At 53.4% G+C, this 14,821-nt stretch overlaps 1 long non-coding RNA gene across 12 annotated transcripts in view; it reads left to right on the top strand.

Moving 5' to 3' along the window:
• The window catches only part of LOC148053906 (uncharacterized), a 33,054-nt gene that overhangs the window by 12,762 nt on the left and 5,471 nt on the right, over positions 1–14,821 (top strand). For 8 of the 12 annotated variants that reach the window (XR_015707842.1, XR_015707850.1, XR_015707847.1 and 5 more), the window contains exons 2-3: positions 11,165–11,261; positions 11,682–12,042. This is a non-coding gene — a long non-coding RNA (uncharacterized LOC148053906). Of the gene's footprint in view, positions 1–1,796; positions 1,816–5,555; positions 5,602–6,934; positions 6,954–7,042; positions 7,133–11,164; positions 11,262–11,681; positions 12,043–14,821 lie in introns of those variants that run through there. The other 4 variants (XR_015707839.1, XR_015707840.1, XR_015707848.1 and 1 more) reach the window with 4 other exon arrangements.

Genomic DNA, 14,821 nt, shown 5'->3' with positions numbered 1-14,821 from the left:
CTTTTGGGGTGTCGGGTCGACGCGGTGCGCAGGCACCTCGTCAGGCTGGGGCTGGGGGTGAGCTCTGCGCCAAGAGAAAGCGTAAGACTTCTTGCCACCCGTACCTACAGGGGTCAAAAATGCTTATTGAAGCCTCCAGCCGCTGGACCGGGGCTGAGAGGGGAGCTCGTCTTTGTGCCGAGAACAGAGTCTTTCCTCTTCAAACAATCAGGGCTTCAAAACCCCTGAGCGTTTTCAAGGGAACGATTTTTATGTCGGGATTATGATAAACCGGCTGAGTGGGCGCGCTAAGCCGCCATAGGAATCAGATCAGGCCCTGCTTTAATTTCAGCAAGTGGCGGGTGTGTGGGAACGGAGGCTGGGGCGATGCTCTGAATTAACCGTCTGAGCTCTGGGCCCCGGGGCCCCCCGTTTTCATGCACGGACCGGAGGAGGGGTGCAGGCAGCTGCCCCTGGTCCCTGTCCCCGCCGTGCCTTTGCCGATGTGGGGCACTTTGCAACCCCCTGCGATGACTTTGGGGTGTCCAGCGCCGGTCTCTGTATGGCAAGAGGAAAAGGGAGAGGGGATTTCTTGAATCCCCCCCCAATCCCAGGGTGCAAACGCGGTGCTGGGTGTCCAGCAAATGGGACCGGACGGCTCTCCTGCACCCTGCCCGGGGAAAGTGGGTGGCAGTGCCCCGGGGGGGGGACAGCTGGAAGGAAAATGATGAGCTCTGTGGTCTTTAGGCTGCTCGGAGGAGACGGCCTGCCAGCGGGCAGGTCGCTGAGATGCAGCCGGGGTGATTGGATGTGAAAGCGGAGATGCGGCGCTCGCCGCCCGCGCTGGCAGCTTCGCCTCTCCCCGTCACTCGCCGCCGCGGCGGGAGTTTTTGCTGGCCCAGGCTCGTGTGACAGCACTGCCAGCGTGACGGAGGGGCCCTAAAAATAGTCCTGGGGCTGCATCCTGGCTTGCCCTGCGGGATTTTCAGGGACAGAGATAGGAAGGGACGTGTGCGTGTGAGTCCCGACACCTCCACGCTCGCTGCCTTTCCCCCGCCGCTGTAAAATGCAGGGGGAAAGGGTGACAGCCGGTGGGCTTTGGAGCAGGCAGGATCTGGCCGCCTGCAAAGCTTCTCTGCATTTCCCAAATGCAGAAAAAGAGCTGGGAAGGCTTGGCTCAGGAGCCCTGTGCCAGCCACGGCGAGGGACCCCCCAAATCCTGGGGCCGGGGAGGGGGTGTCCTTATGTACTGAAGTCTGCAAGGCTAACGGGGAGGTCTTGGATCTCCTGGCTGAATCCATCTCTGGTTATCAGTGGATCACAGTCTTGTGCTGGCATATAACTCCAGGAGTTACCCTGCTACAGCTGAGACCAGACTTGGACCTGGCATCTGTAACTGTAAAGCTAAGCTGTGTAATCCTCACCCAGCGATGACGGCCGTGGCCTGAGCCTCAGCTTTGACAGCCCAGGCTAGGTGTAAAAATCATTTTAATTCCACTTTCAGGGCTTTTAGTATTGCCGGAGCAGGGACAAAGGGGGTAGTGCCAGGATGCTGGTGCAGGAGGAGGGAGCATCTGCACTGGGTGCTGGCTTTAACTGCTCGGTCTCGGGCAGGGAATTTTTGCAGGCAGGTGGATGGCACGAGGTGGAGCTTGGTCTGGGACAGAGAGAAAATGCAGGCTCTCGGAGGGAAAAAAAAGCTGATTAATAAGTGTTGGGAATGAAAAAGCCTGAGTATTCATCGGTGTGGTGGGATGGTTTGGCCCTGAGCCCTGCGCGTGGCTCCTGGGGGCTGTGGGCTCCTCCGCTGGCTTTGCATCGCTTGGGTTGATGCAGGTAAACCGGGTTTAATTTGACCTTCAGCAGATTCCTGCCTGCTGGAAGCTCAAAACTGGTCCCTTTTGGAGGGGGGGAAAAAAAAGTCTCCTGGATCCATGTGTGAGCTACGGGGAGGGGAAAGGGGGTTCCCCCAGATCCGCGTTGCTCTTTCGGAGGCTCTGGATGCTCTTTGGAAAGGAGGAAGATCTCTCCCAAGGAGCTCGCTTTGTTTCATCCATTCCTCCCTCTCTAGCTTTTAATAAATACCTACTATTTTAGCTAAGAGTGAAATATTCAGCTTTATGGTATTTCATAGGAGTGGATCGATTTAGGGATTCCCAGGCTGAACCGGGCAGGAATGCATCTGGGCCAAATAACCTTTCTCTGGCATCAGCAGGCACCAGCTGCTTGGGAGGAAAGTGCTTGAAACCCTACAATTATGGGATAATGTATTCCGAGAGAGTTTCTCGGCTTTCTGTCCCCGAGCTGGAGAGTTTATATCCCCTCCCTGATCCTTGTAAAACATCGCTAAACTTGGATGTTCTTGTCAGCTGCTCCTCGATGGTGCCGGGAGCGGGGGCATCCCGCAGCAGCGATCTGCAGGGGCTCAGGGCTGAGCAGGAGCGAAAAAAAACCCTAAATTTTCTAGCATTTGCTCTGAATTTGCCTCTGTGGCCCCGGTTTCAGGAGAGGAATAGTCTTTGAAAAGAGCTGGAAGTGCACTGGCTTCTGCAGCCGCGTATGGAGTCCATGGAAAAGGCGTGGGGAATTAGGAATATAACTTAGATTGTTCAAGGGAATTAGGCACGTAATTCATTCGGGAACTTTGATTAATCCTGCAAGGCACTGTTGGTATCCAGAGGATTTTTCTACCTGCGCGGGCTGGGCCGGGCGGTGCAGGGTTTGACCGCTCGGGCTGCGGGGAGGTTTGAGGGCTCGGGATGCTTCGCTGGGCTGGACGGGTACCACGGAGGACGGGTGGCCTCGGGCCACCAACCCGCCTCGTGATTTTGCAGCCAAACCCCGTTCTCTGGAGAATTTTCTCCCTTCTTCCCCTTTGTTTTGGCTTTGAACAACAAAACCCGCCAAGCCCCCCTGCTTTTTTTTTTTCCTTTTTTTTTTTTTTTAATGAAAAAAGAGGGCTTTTTTAATCTTAAACCCACCCGGCTCCGGGAGCATCAGCAGGGTTGGGTGGGTTTCTGGAGGGGGAGCTTCGCCGCGGAGCTGTGCACCCTCTTGCCACTCTTTGCTCCAGATCAACCGCTTATTTTCAGAGCAGAAGGGAGGGAGAGGAGGCCTGCCTGCGCTGCCCGGCCCCGCTGCCCGTCTCGGCCGAAGCTTTTGCCGGCACCAGGGCAAGCCGGCAGCGAGGCTGGGGCAAAGGCAGGCTGCCTCCCTCCTCCAGTGCGAGGGATGGCCACGGAGCAGGTTGCCATGGAGAACCGGGATTATTCTGCGCGTGTCTGCGCCGGGGCGAATAGCGTCATTTTTTTTTTTTTTAAATTTTTTTTAAACGTTTGCGATGGAGCGCGATGCTGGCGGCGGCGGCCGTGCTCACCCGACCTTGGGAGCCGCAACCTCCAAACCCCATCCCCTCCTCCCCTACTTCTGCAGCCCCAGCTTCTGCACCAGCTCCTCCATCGGGCTCTTATCTCCAATAATCCCCCCGTAAGAGGGCTTTCTGCTTGTTATGACACCCAGTGAAAGCGTGGGAGAAAGATCCTTTCTTCGCCCTTGTCCTCCACAGCCAGCCACTAGCCTGAATGGGAGGCTTTTTTGTGTCTCTGTGTGCCTGACTAATTGAGCTGAAGGACTTGCGTCTGGAAGGGCTTGAAAGGGACTTTTGTTGCCGCTGCGGAGTTTGTGGAAGGCGAATGAGCCCTGCTTTCTTAGGGGACGCGGGTCCTGGGCAAATTTGACTCTTGAGCGCTCACGCCTCCCGGTTCTTTGGGAAAAATTAGAAAAAAGGGTGGTGGGGTTGGTGGTTGGTGGTTGGTTTTTTTTTTTTTTTTGGTGGGGTTTTTTTGGAGGGCTATCAGCAGCCCCTGGAAAATTGAGTCTGGCAAAAAAAAATCTGGCCCTGGAAGGGCTGGGGAGCTGGCTTTGAAGAAGGGCATGGTGAGATGAGTTAAAACCGGTTAAAAATAACAGTAGCAGGAGCCTCTGCCTCCAAAAATACTAGTATCGAGAGCCTTTGCCTCCTGCTTTTTTAAGGCCCGCTAACCAAAAACCCAAATCCCCTCTGTGATCCCGGGGGAAATTGTTTTGTGGTCTAAGGGCGCTTCCACGTCCCGTTGCATCCCGAGAGGCGATGAGCATCGACCAGCACGAGGCGGTTCGAATCGCTGCTGCAAAATTCCTCTTTTCCTCTTGCCCTCGAGAGGAATAGCGAAAAGTCAGGATTCTCCCCGAAAGCGCTTTAATTAGCGCTTGGTGCGGGGTCGTCCCCGGGTGACTCCTGGCACCGGTGACCATGCGAGCGTGCGGGAGGGAAGCCGCCTGCTACCTATAATAGCCCCAAACCCCAGATCTTTCTTTAAAAAACCCACAAAGGTCCTGCTTGGTAGGAAACCCAAGCGGTTTGCTGCAGCAGTTTGGGACTTTAAGGGCTCTTCTCCGCTGGGAAGGTTGGTCTGGGGCACCTGGCTGGAGCTTTTGGGGACTTCAATCCCCGGCAGTGGCTCCTGCTGCCCCATCCCAAGGACTCGGTGTCTCCACGTGTCTCTGTCCAGGATGTTTTCTTCCTGCCCTTGCTAATTTTTCATAATCTGATGCTGGATTCATTCAAAGACCAGCAGTGCCTTCTCCCAGGTCGTGTTTTCCCCACAGCACGGCCGAGGAAAAGCCCTGTGCAAAGTCCGGTGCTGAGCATCCCGTCTGGAAATCTTGCAAGGAGGGAAAAGGGGGCTTTTTGGGGAAAACCAGGGCTTTTTGGCAGAAAACGGCCCAGCACGTGGCGAAGGCCAGGCAGAGTCGCTCCTGGCTTTTTAAATGGTGGTAGAAATGGGGAAGAAAGTGGCCGTACGGGGGATGCTCGGCTGTCCAGCGCGCCGGACGCTTTGCTCCCGTTGCACGCTTCTCTTGGGACGCGCAGCCCCCGGGCCTCCTTGAGGAAACACTTGAAATTATTGTCAAGAAATATGTTTCCTTTGTCATTTTTTTCTCCCCCCCCCCCCTCTTATTTTCCCTTCTTTCCAGTGATATTGCAGAGCCCTGTGCGCAAGGAATCGCTGTCAAAGCTGCCAGGCTCCATTCCACCCCCTGTGTGGATAAACACTCCCAGCGTGTGTTATTTGGCAGTCGGCTTCTAATGCAAAGTGATTAAAACATTTTGAAAGTTGAATTTTTTTTTTTTTTAATGGGGTGATGTAGAGGCTGCAAATGTCCCCGGCGCCTCTTTTCCCACCCCGTGCCCAGGGGCTGCAGCCTGGTGCCTTCAGGATGCAAAAATCTGGAGTTTTCGAGGGCCAAAGGGGTGCATCAAGGATGGGGAAAACAAAACCAGAGCAAATAGGTTTGCAATAGATGTGAATAGTGAAATTTGATAGAGAGGGGAGGTGAAGGAAAAGAGAGGAGAATGAAGAGGAGCTCTTTTTAAAAAAAAAAAAATTAAAAATTTTAAAAAAATCACTTTTGCAAATGGTGCCTAACCTCTTTTCACGTGACTCCGCGAGGGTGGTTGTAAGAAACCAAGCAATTCCGCACCACTCCTTGCCGGCCTCGTGCTAAAAACACAAACTTGGTTTTCTTCCCCGCAGCCTGAACTCCGTCCCGCCGCAGCTCCAGCCGTGCCTTTGACACCAGGTACTTGCTAAGTGAATCCGAACTCGTTACCGTCGTGGTAAATGACGATTTACGTCCTAGTTGTGGGCTCATAAGAAAGCATTAGAGAAGTTTGCTTCCTCAGCACTGCGATGTGATAACGATGGCGCATATTAGTCATTAGGAATAAGGAGCCGTCGGCGCGAGCCGTGCTGGCCGGCACGGGAGTCGCAGGTGGGCGCACCCACCAGCACCCCTCCAGCCCTTTTTTTCCACCCAGGACTTGGCTTTCTTTGCCTCCAGTTATTATTACTTTTTAAAAAATATAATTTCCAATAATTGTTCCCCAAAAAATCACCCAATTCCACTTTTGGAATTCTGCGTGAACTTGGAAATTGGGGCTTGGAGTCAAAAGGCGATGACGGGAGCAGAGCAAGGCTCGCAGATGTCAACCTGCCTGTGTGCTGGAGGCCAGAAGATAAAGAAACCCAAATTACTGGGGGCTTGGGGATTTTTAAAATTAGTATTTTATTTATTTATTCCCCCCTCATCTTTTTTTTAGTAGGGAAGGGGCTGACTTACTTTTTTTTTTTTTTTTTTGACACTTGAGGTTTGCCGAAGTGCTGAATATTTTACGCTCTGCAGAGGCCTTACCAGGCTGGGACCTGCTGAGATCAAATTAATGAAATAAAAGGGGTTATTTTTTTTATAACTGGCCAGTAGTTCTGGGTTCGTGCATTTCAGAGCCCACCAGCCTGCCTCTAAAACAATCATTTTTATGGCGTCCTTAACCAAACCCCTAAAATTTGGGAAATTCTTGCCCTAGCCCAGATGATTGCTCCTGCCCCCAACAGCTTCCGTCTTCAATAATAAGAGTTTTTGAGCAGATGGAGAAAAAAAAAATCAAATGTGGGTATGGGAAGGAGCTCTAGAAAATAACAGAAAAATCAAGGTGGTTTTAGTGCAGATGAGGCATAATTTTTAGCCAAACCACAGCAATAACATTAAAATGCATTATTATTGCTAATCAATAACAGCATCGCTATAAGATATTTAGAATTATGCACTGCATCTATTTCTCCGCTTTACAGCTCATTGTAATATCCGTAATTCCTGCAATCCCTGCGTTTGGTGAGTGCGAGGTTACGCGCCGGGGCCTTTGTGTTTTTAGGGCTGGGCTGGGGAATCGGGATTTTTCCAGAGGTTTTGGAGAAGCGGCGGTGCCGCGTGGGCTGCTGATGCCGTGCACGGTTCTGCCACGCTCGGAGCATCCCGGGGCGCCGGGGCGGGTCCCAGGGATGCGGATCGGGGCCCTGGTGCCACCAACCCCATCCCTCCGCTCCTCCCTCCCTCTCCGGCGGACAACGGCCTCAGCCAGCACCGGGGGCAACTGTGTAATTTATTTTTTCTTTTTCTCCATGCAAAAGCTGAAAAAACCCGAAGCGTGGGATTTTTGGAGTGTTTCGTGACTTTCTTTTTCCAGCAGGCGAAGAGACGGTGGCTCTGTGCCCGTCCCGGCGAGCAGGTTGGATGTAAACAGCCGAACCCTTATGGCTGCCATAGCCCTTTGGCGGTGCGTCGTGGGGAGGGTTTCACCTTCTGCCGAGAGCGGCCTGCTGTTCCCTTCCTTTTCTTTATTATTTTTTCCTTTTTTTAATTAATATTTTTCTCTTATTTATTTTTATTTTTTTTGTTTTCCTTTTTCCTTTTTCTTTTTTTTTTGTTTTCCTTTTTCTTTTTTCCTTTTCCTTTTTCTTTTTTTGTTTTCCTTTTTCTTTTTTTTGTTTTCCTTTTTCTTTTTTTGTTTTCCTTTTTCTTTTTTTTGTTTTCCTTTTTCTTTTTTTGTTTTCCTTTTTCTTTTTTTGTTTTCCTTTTTCTTTTCCTTTTTCCTTTTCCTTTTCTTCTTTTTTTCCTTTTTCTTTTTTTCTTCTTTTTCTTTTTCCTTTTTTCCTTTTCCTTTTCTTTTTTCTTTTTTCCTTTTTCTTTTTTTCTTCTTTTCCTTTTTCTTTTTTTCTTCTTTTCCTTTTTCCTTTTTCCTTTTTTTTTCCTTTTTCCTTTTTCTTTTCCTCTTTTTTTTTTTTTTTTTTTTTTTGTTTTCCAATTCTGCATTTAAACCTGCTTTGTCTCGTCTCCTGCCAGCGTGTTTAACGAAGGGGCAGCCGCTCCCATGCCAATGGCTTTTTTTTTGTTGTTGTTGTTGTTTTTTTTCCTGGTGCTTTGTTCCACCCGACGCCCTCCCTGGGGACCGCGGGGCGCCCACCGAGGGGTGTGGGTCGGGGTGCCCGGGGATGGACGGGGAAACACAAAGCCCCGAGGAAGACACGGGGCTCTTGTTATCCTGGTTGTGCGCGAAAGAGTTAATCCATTAGAAATTCCGAGCCCTTCTTCCGATAGTTAAACCTGATTTGCATGCATTTACATAATGAATGTCATTTGCATTCTTGGAGGTTGGCTACTTCTGTGGGAAAAGTCAAAGCGGGATTGCGGGGAGGGCGAAGGGGGGTCGACGAAGAAAGAAGGGAAGATTTTTTCCCCGCATCCCACGCGCATCCCTGCCCCTCGCCATCCTCATCCAAATGCTCTTTTTTTTTTTCCTCTTCTTTCCCCCCATTTTTTTCCCCCCCTCGATGCCTTCCTGCCTCTCCCTTCCGCAGGACGCACAAAAGCCAACGGCGGATAGGCCGTGTCGAGGCGAAGCGCATCCTTTCCCTCTCCCCCCCTTCCCCTCCTTTAATTTCTCCCTCTAATTCCATCTTGGCTCCCGTTCCCGGCGCCCTCGCGCGCGGGGGGCCGCGGCCCCTCTCCCTCCCCTCCCTGCGGGTGCATGCGTGCTGAAACGATAGCAGAAAGGGGAAAAAAAATGGTGGGAGCCACCATTTTAGGCAGCCGACGTGTAAAATGGCCGATTCTCTTTCCCCCTGGTCCTCGCCATGTGGTCGGCTGCATCCCCACAGCATCCCGGGGACGGGGCTGGATCCTGCCCGCAGCGCCCCAGGTACCGCGTCCTCGCCACGGGGCGTTCGGCTCTGTGGGGCGTTCGTCCCGGCCTCGGCCGTGGGGATTTTCCTTTTCCCGCCGGCGATGGTCTTGGCACGGGGCGTCGTGGCCACGAAACCCCCCCGGCCATGCTCAAAGCACCAACCCACACCCAAAAATCAACCTCCTTTTGTTTCATCTTCACGTTTTGCAGTGGGGATGGCACCAAAGGCGAGCGTACAGACTTTTTTACCAGATTTTTTTTTTTAAATTATCATTTAAAATTACCTCCACGCCACATGGGGATACTGTAGGTTTTGAGGCTCGGCTGCAGAATTTTTTCCTAGTGACATTAGATGACATTTAATTCTTTGTGTATTGCGATAGTATTAGGGAAACAGCTGTTTAATTTTATTTTCCCCCCTTTTTTGGACTAGAGAAATTCAACAGACTCGTTTTTCTGTTGCTGAGACCATTTTGTGGCTGTTTAGGAGGAGGAAAAATAGAATCAACGTGAAACACGAGCAAATTCATCCCCTTGTGCGTGATGGGCCGAGGCGTGAGAGGCTTCACCTGGTCCAGATGATTTGTGGGTACGAAGTTATTGCACTAAGGTTAATATGAGAGAGGGGAACAATCAATTTATACAAGCTGGTGTGGTGTGAACTGATTAATTTTTACTACAGCACTTGAAATATTTTGGGGCATTTTTATCTGAAGATCCCTTTGCGAGAGGCTTGTGGTTTAGGTGGAAATCTTGGTGTTACACAAGGCCGGGTTTGTTGTTCTTTTTAATTTCTCCCCATCCCTTTGTTGCCACGAGACCTAGAAACTTAAAAGCCCAAATATGCCGAATGAGTTTAACCCTGGTGCAACAGGAATTTTGAAAGGAGATTAAAAATAACCAGAAATTTATCCTTAGAAGAAAAATAAATCACTTTTTTTTTTTTTCCTGGTGGGCTGATGCCGGAGCTCCAAATGTGCCCGGCTGGGGTTGTCCCCATGGGGAAGCGCTGCTCGGCTCGATCCCGGTCCCTGCTGGGGTCTGGAAGGTGGGAAGGGACCGGCGCAGTGGTGACCGTCACCGTCGTACCCCTTTCGGTGGCCTCGGCCGCTGCCCCCGGGGATGGTGATGCTTCGAACCCCAACCAGTGCGGGGTCCCTGCACGCTTGCGGGGTCTCCCCGGCCCCGCCGGCAGATCCAGCCCGAGCTGCGAAGGGTGCGCAGCCGCCTGCCCAACTTGCTTATTCAGGAATGGGAAATACTTCCCTAAAGCTTGCAAAAATGTACTAAGGCTCTTAGCTATTCGGCTAAGCTGCATCTACTTAGTTGATTTCTCATTGCTTTTATTTATAACCTCTGGTCCGTGCTGGGGGATTTTTTTTTCCCTTCCTTTTTTCTCATTCTTACCCTGGGACGGGGCACATTAACGGGCTGGAAGTGGGGCTGGAAGGAGAGGACGGGTCTGGGCATCCCCGCTCGGCTCCCACCAGTGCCACTCACTTGCTCTCCATCACTTAATTTCCACCGGATCGGATTGTCTCTCTGATTTCTGTGGTGTTATCAATGATTTATGGGACTAATGGGCAAGAGAAAAGGCTTTTGCTCTGGCCCAAGCGCCTTCCTCTATTAAACAAGGCAAGTAAATTCTGCACTGGGCAGAACGTGAAGCTTGTGAACAGCCATGGATGAAAGCAGAGTTTATACAGATGAAAAATACATAGGTGAATATTATATATAATATTAAAATAAAAAATAATTCCGTAAGGATGCTCTAAAGCAATACGGAGCAGCGGCTGGAAGCACAAGGATCGCGGTTGCTTGGTTTTGTTATTTTTAGGCAGCGATGCTGCTGGTGCTGGAGCTCGCCCGCTTGGTTCCTACTGCATCGGCAAGGGGAAAACCCCGCAGGGCGCGGGGGTCAAGGTCGCAGGGAAGCATTGCGTCGGGCTCCTCACTCTGTGTTTGACCCGAGCGTCTTCCCTCGACACGGCTCCCGCCGGTGATGGGTCTCCCCTGGCTCGGCCGCGGCAAAGCGCTCGGGGCAGCCCGGCTTCCTCGGCGCCTGGATAAATCCCCCCTGGTCGCTGCTGGGTTTGGGTTTGGCTTTCAAGTGCCTTGGCGCAGCGGCCGCTGCCCTGGGCAGGGAGAGAAGCCTGAAGAACGCAGCTCCCCAGCAGGCAAATGGGGAAAAAAAAAAAAAGTGGGTTTTTTTGACTTAGATTTATAGTTTTCAGTCCTGCCTCGTAATTCTTGAATACCTGGGGTTGGCAGGATTGCCACCACGACCACAGCAGGACGCTGGCTGGCACCATGCTCGGCGGGGACAGGGAACGGTGACGGTGCAACGAGAGCTTTCCCCTATTTCGAATCCCCCCGGAGCAGACTCCGGCTCCTCTCGCTCCCCACAGGGCCGCACACCCGCCGGGGTGTCTCCACAGGGCTCCGTTTGGGAAACCGGCAAGTTGCAAGGATGCTGAGAGTTTTCCAACTGACTTCTCTCTTCCTCCTTCCCCTTTTCTGCCAGAAACATGGCTGTAATCTCCCTGTTCTGGTGTAATCCAGCCAGGGAAGGATGGGGCTGACATTTAACGCGTTCCCATCCTCTTTTCTTTCTCTCCCTGCTAGGGAGGAGCATGGTTCACCCTACGCGATGCTCTGCTCATGTTCTGGCTGGCGAATCGTGGGTCTCTGGCCCCGGTGAAAGTTCGCAGGGAATTTCCCGGTAAGTGGATTTATTTTTTTTTTTTTTATTAAAGGCTTTCCGTAAGATCTTACACTGGACAGGCTCTAGCGCCGGCACGCCGCCGGGATGGGCTGAGTGTCCCTATAGCAAGCGCTCAGGGACCGGTGCGAGACCGCGGTGACCCACATTATGGGGCAAAAGAGGGGCCAAAATCTCCACGGTTGCCAGCACCTTCCTCACCGTCCACTTGGCCCAAAGTCTTGAACAACTGTGGATTTTGTTCTGTATTTAACTTCTGTTATCGCTGGTTTGTTCACTCGTAATCCTCAAACCCCGTGAGAGGTGTCTTTCCCACCCGAGGAACAAAGGGCTCCTTTGGGGTCCTTTTGGGGGGTTTTTTGTCTTTTAAATGGAAAGAGGGGAATAAAGGTGTTTCTGTTGCTTTTGTTTTTAACCCAGATCGGCTCGCTATAACACGAACCTAGGAGTGGGGGCTATATGAAAAAAACCCCACCCTCCAAAAGCCATAAGACCCTGGCCATGTGGGAGCTGCCAGCAGGACCTGTCTTGCAGGACCCTCAGCAGAAGCCCCTCACCACGGCTGATCCCACGTGCACCCTCCTCTTCCTCCTCTTCCTCCTTCCTGGCCTGGAGCACGACGTAGATCACGATTTGCACCAGCATCCATCCAGGTTGCTCGAGGCTGCCGGCCAGCGCAGGGCTTCGGCACGGGGACACCAGCACCGGTTCGGGGATGGATGGGGCGGAGAGGACACGGGGATGTCCCCATCCCGCTGGGCAGCACGCCGGAGCCTCGCTGGTGAGACCGGGGTGGGATGTGGGTACCGCTCCGGCGGGTCACATCGGGGCACGGGGATGCTGCATCCATTAGGAGATGGGGACCGCAGGTAGAGCCCGCGCCGGTGGGCAGCTGGCCTGAGGCGGAGGTGATGGGCAGGGGGAGAGGGGCTGGGAAGGGACAGTGCGTTTATTAACGAGACGCAGCTGAAGCGGGTCCTTTGCCAGTGGTCAAGTCTGAATCACAAACTCCGCATTGTTTCCGAGTGGGTTCAGCACATTTCCCTTCTCCCCCTCCCTTCCCCTTTCCTCTCCTCTCGCCCTCGCACAAAGATGTCATTGTGCCGGGGACTCGGTGATGGCAGCGTTGTTATTTGGTCCAAAAAAAAAAAAAAAAACAACCCAAGAAAAGAAAGAAGTGGGGAGGGGGGACCCAACAAGGTGAAGAGGTTTAAATCAGCTTAGCCCAAATGCCAATTAAAAACCAAAGAGGATTAGGCTTGTGATCAGCAGAATAGACAGTCATTGTACCCGGACAAGGGGGTTCCCCCCCAGGCCCGACGCAATCGTGCCGCAGGTCTCACTGCCAATCATCACCGCTCTCCTCTCGTGGTGGGATGGAGCGGTGCAGGGGCTGCCCGTGACCCCCGGGAGCCCCGCTGCCCGCGCCCGCCGGAGCGCTCGCCCGTGGCAGCGAAAACCCCATGGGTTTCCGGTGCAAAGACCTTTTTCTTGTGTTTTTTAAGTGTATGCAAGGCCTCTTGCCTTGGCTTGAGTTCAGCCGAGCAAGGAGAGGTCTCAATATCTCTGCCAAGGGGAAGGTCTTCCCTGAAGTAGGCTCTTGGTCTGAGTGCGACCCTCAGCTGTGAGCTGGTGGAGGGTCCCTGGGGTGAGGTCCCGTCCCTGTGTCCAGGCAGATGTTGTCCCCACCTCGCAGCCCTGCTCCAGCCCGCCCAGGCGCTCGTGTTGGCTGAGAGCTCTCACCGGCTGTGGGACCAAGTTTTGGGGGCCATCGGTCAGACCTCTGCTCCCAAAACACCCAGCGCATCGCCTTTGGTCCTGGGGCAGCGGCAGAGAAATGCCAGGAGCATCGCACGGGCTGTCCTCCGGCCAGTGGAGATCCAGAGAAGACCTTGTTCTTCTCTGCACCGTGGCCTGGAGATGACATCTCGGTGCTTTCTGTCTGGTGTAGTCCTCCCATGCCACCCACTAGCTCACTGCTTGCATGGTTTGAGGTCTAACGTAGCCAGAAACGGTGGTCCTCATAGCATCCTCACCTGCGGGAGAGGAACCTGGGATGGGTGAGGTGGGTCTGGGTGCTTGCTTGTCCGTCTGCCCACGCTCAGACTCCCGTGGCACACCCAGCTCTAAGCATCTCTCCCAGTACACCGGTAAACTGGTAAAACCCCAGGAACAGAAAGATGTTTTGTACCGACGTGGCTGCTGTTAACAGGGATCGGTGTCTGTGGCCGTGGCGTTTCATTCCTGACTCTACCAACAAAGTGGTGAAGGCAAATCCCCCTGCAGCCAAAATGGCTACATGGGTGTAAAAAGCGTGCAGCCAGACCAGGGTGTCTTTACACCACACCGGCAACTTAAAAAGGGTCTTCACTTCGGTAGAAAGTGTAATTATACGTGAACTTTAAGGCTTTTTTGGAAAGGAAAGGTGCTAAGCGTAGGTGGGAGCCAGGCCAAGCGGGGAGACGTTTAAGGGACATCAGCAACAAGTTCTGGTGGAGCTTCAGCACCTCCACGTCTGGGTCCGGGTGCGTTCAGCCTCAGCCCCCCTTCTCTTTTAGCCTGATGCTGCCTGGCGTTGTGGGTGCAAAGGGACCCACCACACATCTGTCCTGCCTCTTCTTGGGGTCTCTGCGGGGTGAATCCTCTCTGCTAAGGGCGACCATCGCCCGGCTGAGGTGGCCCTGGCACTCGGTGGATCCCGCTGTCCTGCTTTGCACGGGAACCCAGGGACGGCTGCTATGGAGCCTGGTCTGGCCCCAGCCATCGCCAGGCAAAAGCTCGTGGGAGAAGCTGAGCTGAGACGCTGCCGCCGTCAGCTCTAGATGCAAAATGCTCCTGGCCTTGAGCCACAGAGAGGAAAAAGGAGCAAAAGGGCCTTTTCTGTGAAGAGCAGAAGAAGGAGAAAGCATCCCACCTCTGGACCAGGAGCCATTTCTCTCTGATCCTGGGCACGGTTAGCATCGGCTGAGGGACCGCGGTCACAGTCTGATGGACGACTCCGGTGCCCAAGCGGTGGATGCTCAGGCAGCATCTCGGGGCAGAAAGCAGGGATGCTGCAGAGCGAAGGAGATGCACTTTAGGGGACAGGGAAAGGGTGAAGGAGATGTCATGGGAGGTGCAATGCCACCACCTCTCCCTTGTGCCGCCACCATCCCCATGCCCAGGGTCACCCACCGGCACCCAGCAAGCACGCCGGCTGTGGGAGCAGGGAGGAGGGCAGGATCCGTCCCCTTTTGTTGCTGCCGTGTAATTTATGATATGAGAGAGGGCCATTGTCTGGACCCATCCTGTATTTTTCCGAGGGCTTTGCCTCTCTTCCCAGACCCCCGCTGTGCTCCTGCTACTGTACCGTTGCTATGGGACATGCTCCCCGTGCCGCGGCTATGCGGGGCAGTGCCGGGGAGGGCTGCCCGCCGCGGCCGGACCCATCTGGAGCCCCGAGCCCCGCTGCCGGCAACCCAGCCGCTCGGCGGCCCCGCTGACGTGCCGAGGGCCTGGGAATGGGGCTTTCGGCCCCTCCAAGTTCACGGCCACCGGAGGCATTCAGCTGCCGGAGGGGG

Source organism: Nipponia nippon, unplaced genomic scaffold (genome assembly GCF_047370975.1).
Source record: "Nipponia nippon isolate SJK-2023a ecotype South Korea unplaced genomic scaffold, ASM4737097v1 scaffold_36, whole genome shotgun sequence".
In the NCBI taxonomy this organism is placed as follows: domain Eukaryota; kingdom Metazoa; phylum Chordata; class Aves; order Pelecaniformes; family Threskiornithidae; genus Nipponia; species Nipponia nippon.
Note: the sequence above shows the minus strand (reverse complement) of the source record. Positions and strands in the feature narration are given on the sequence as shown.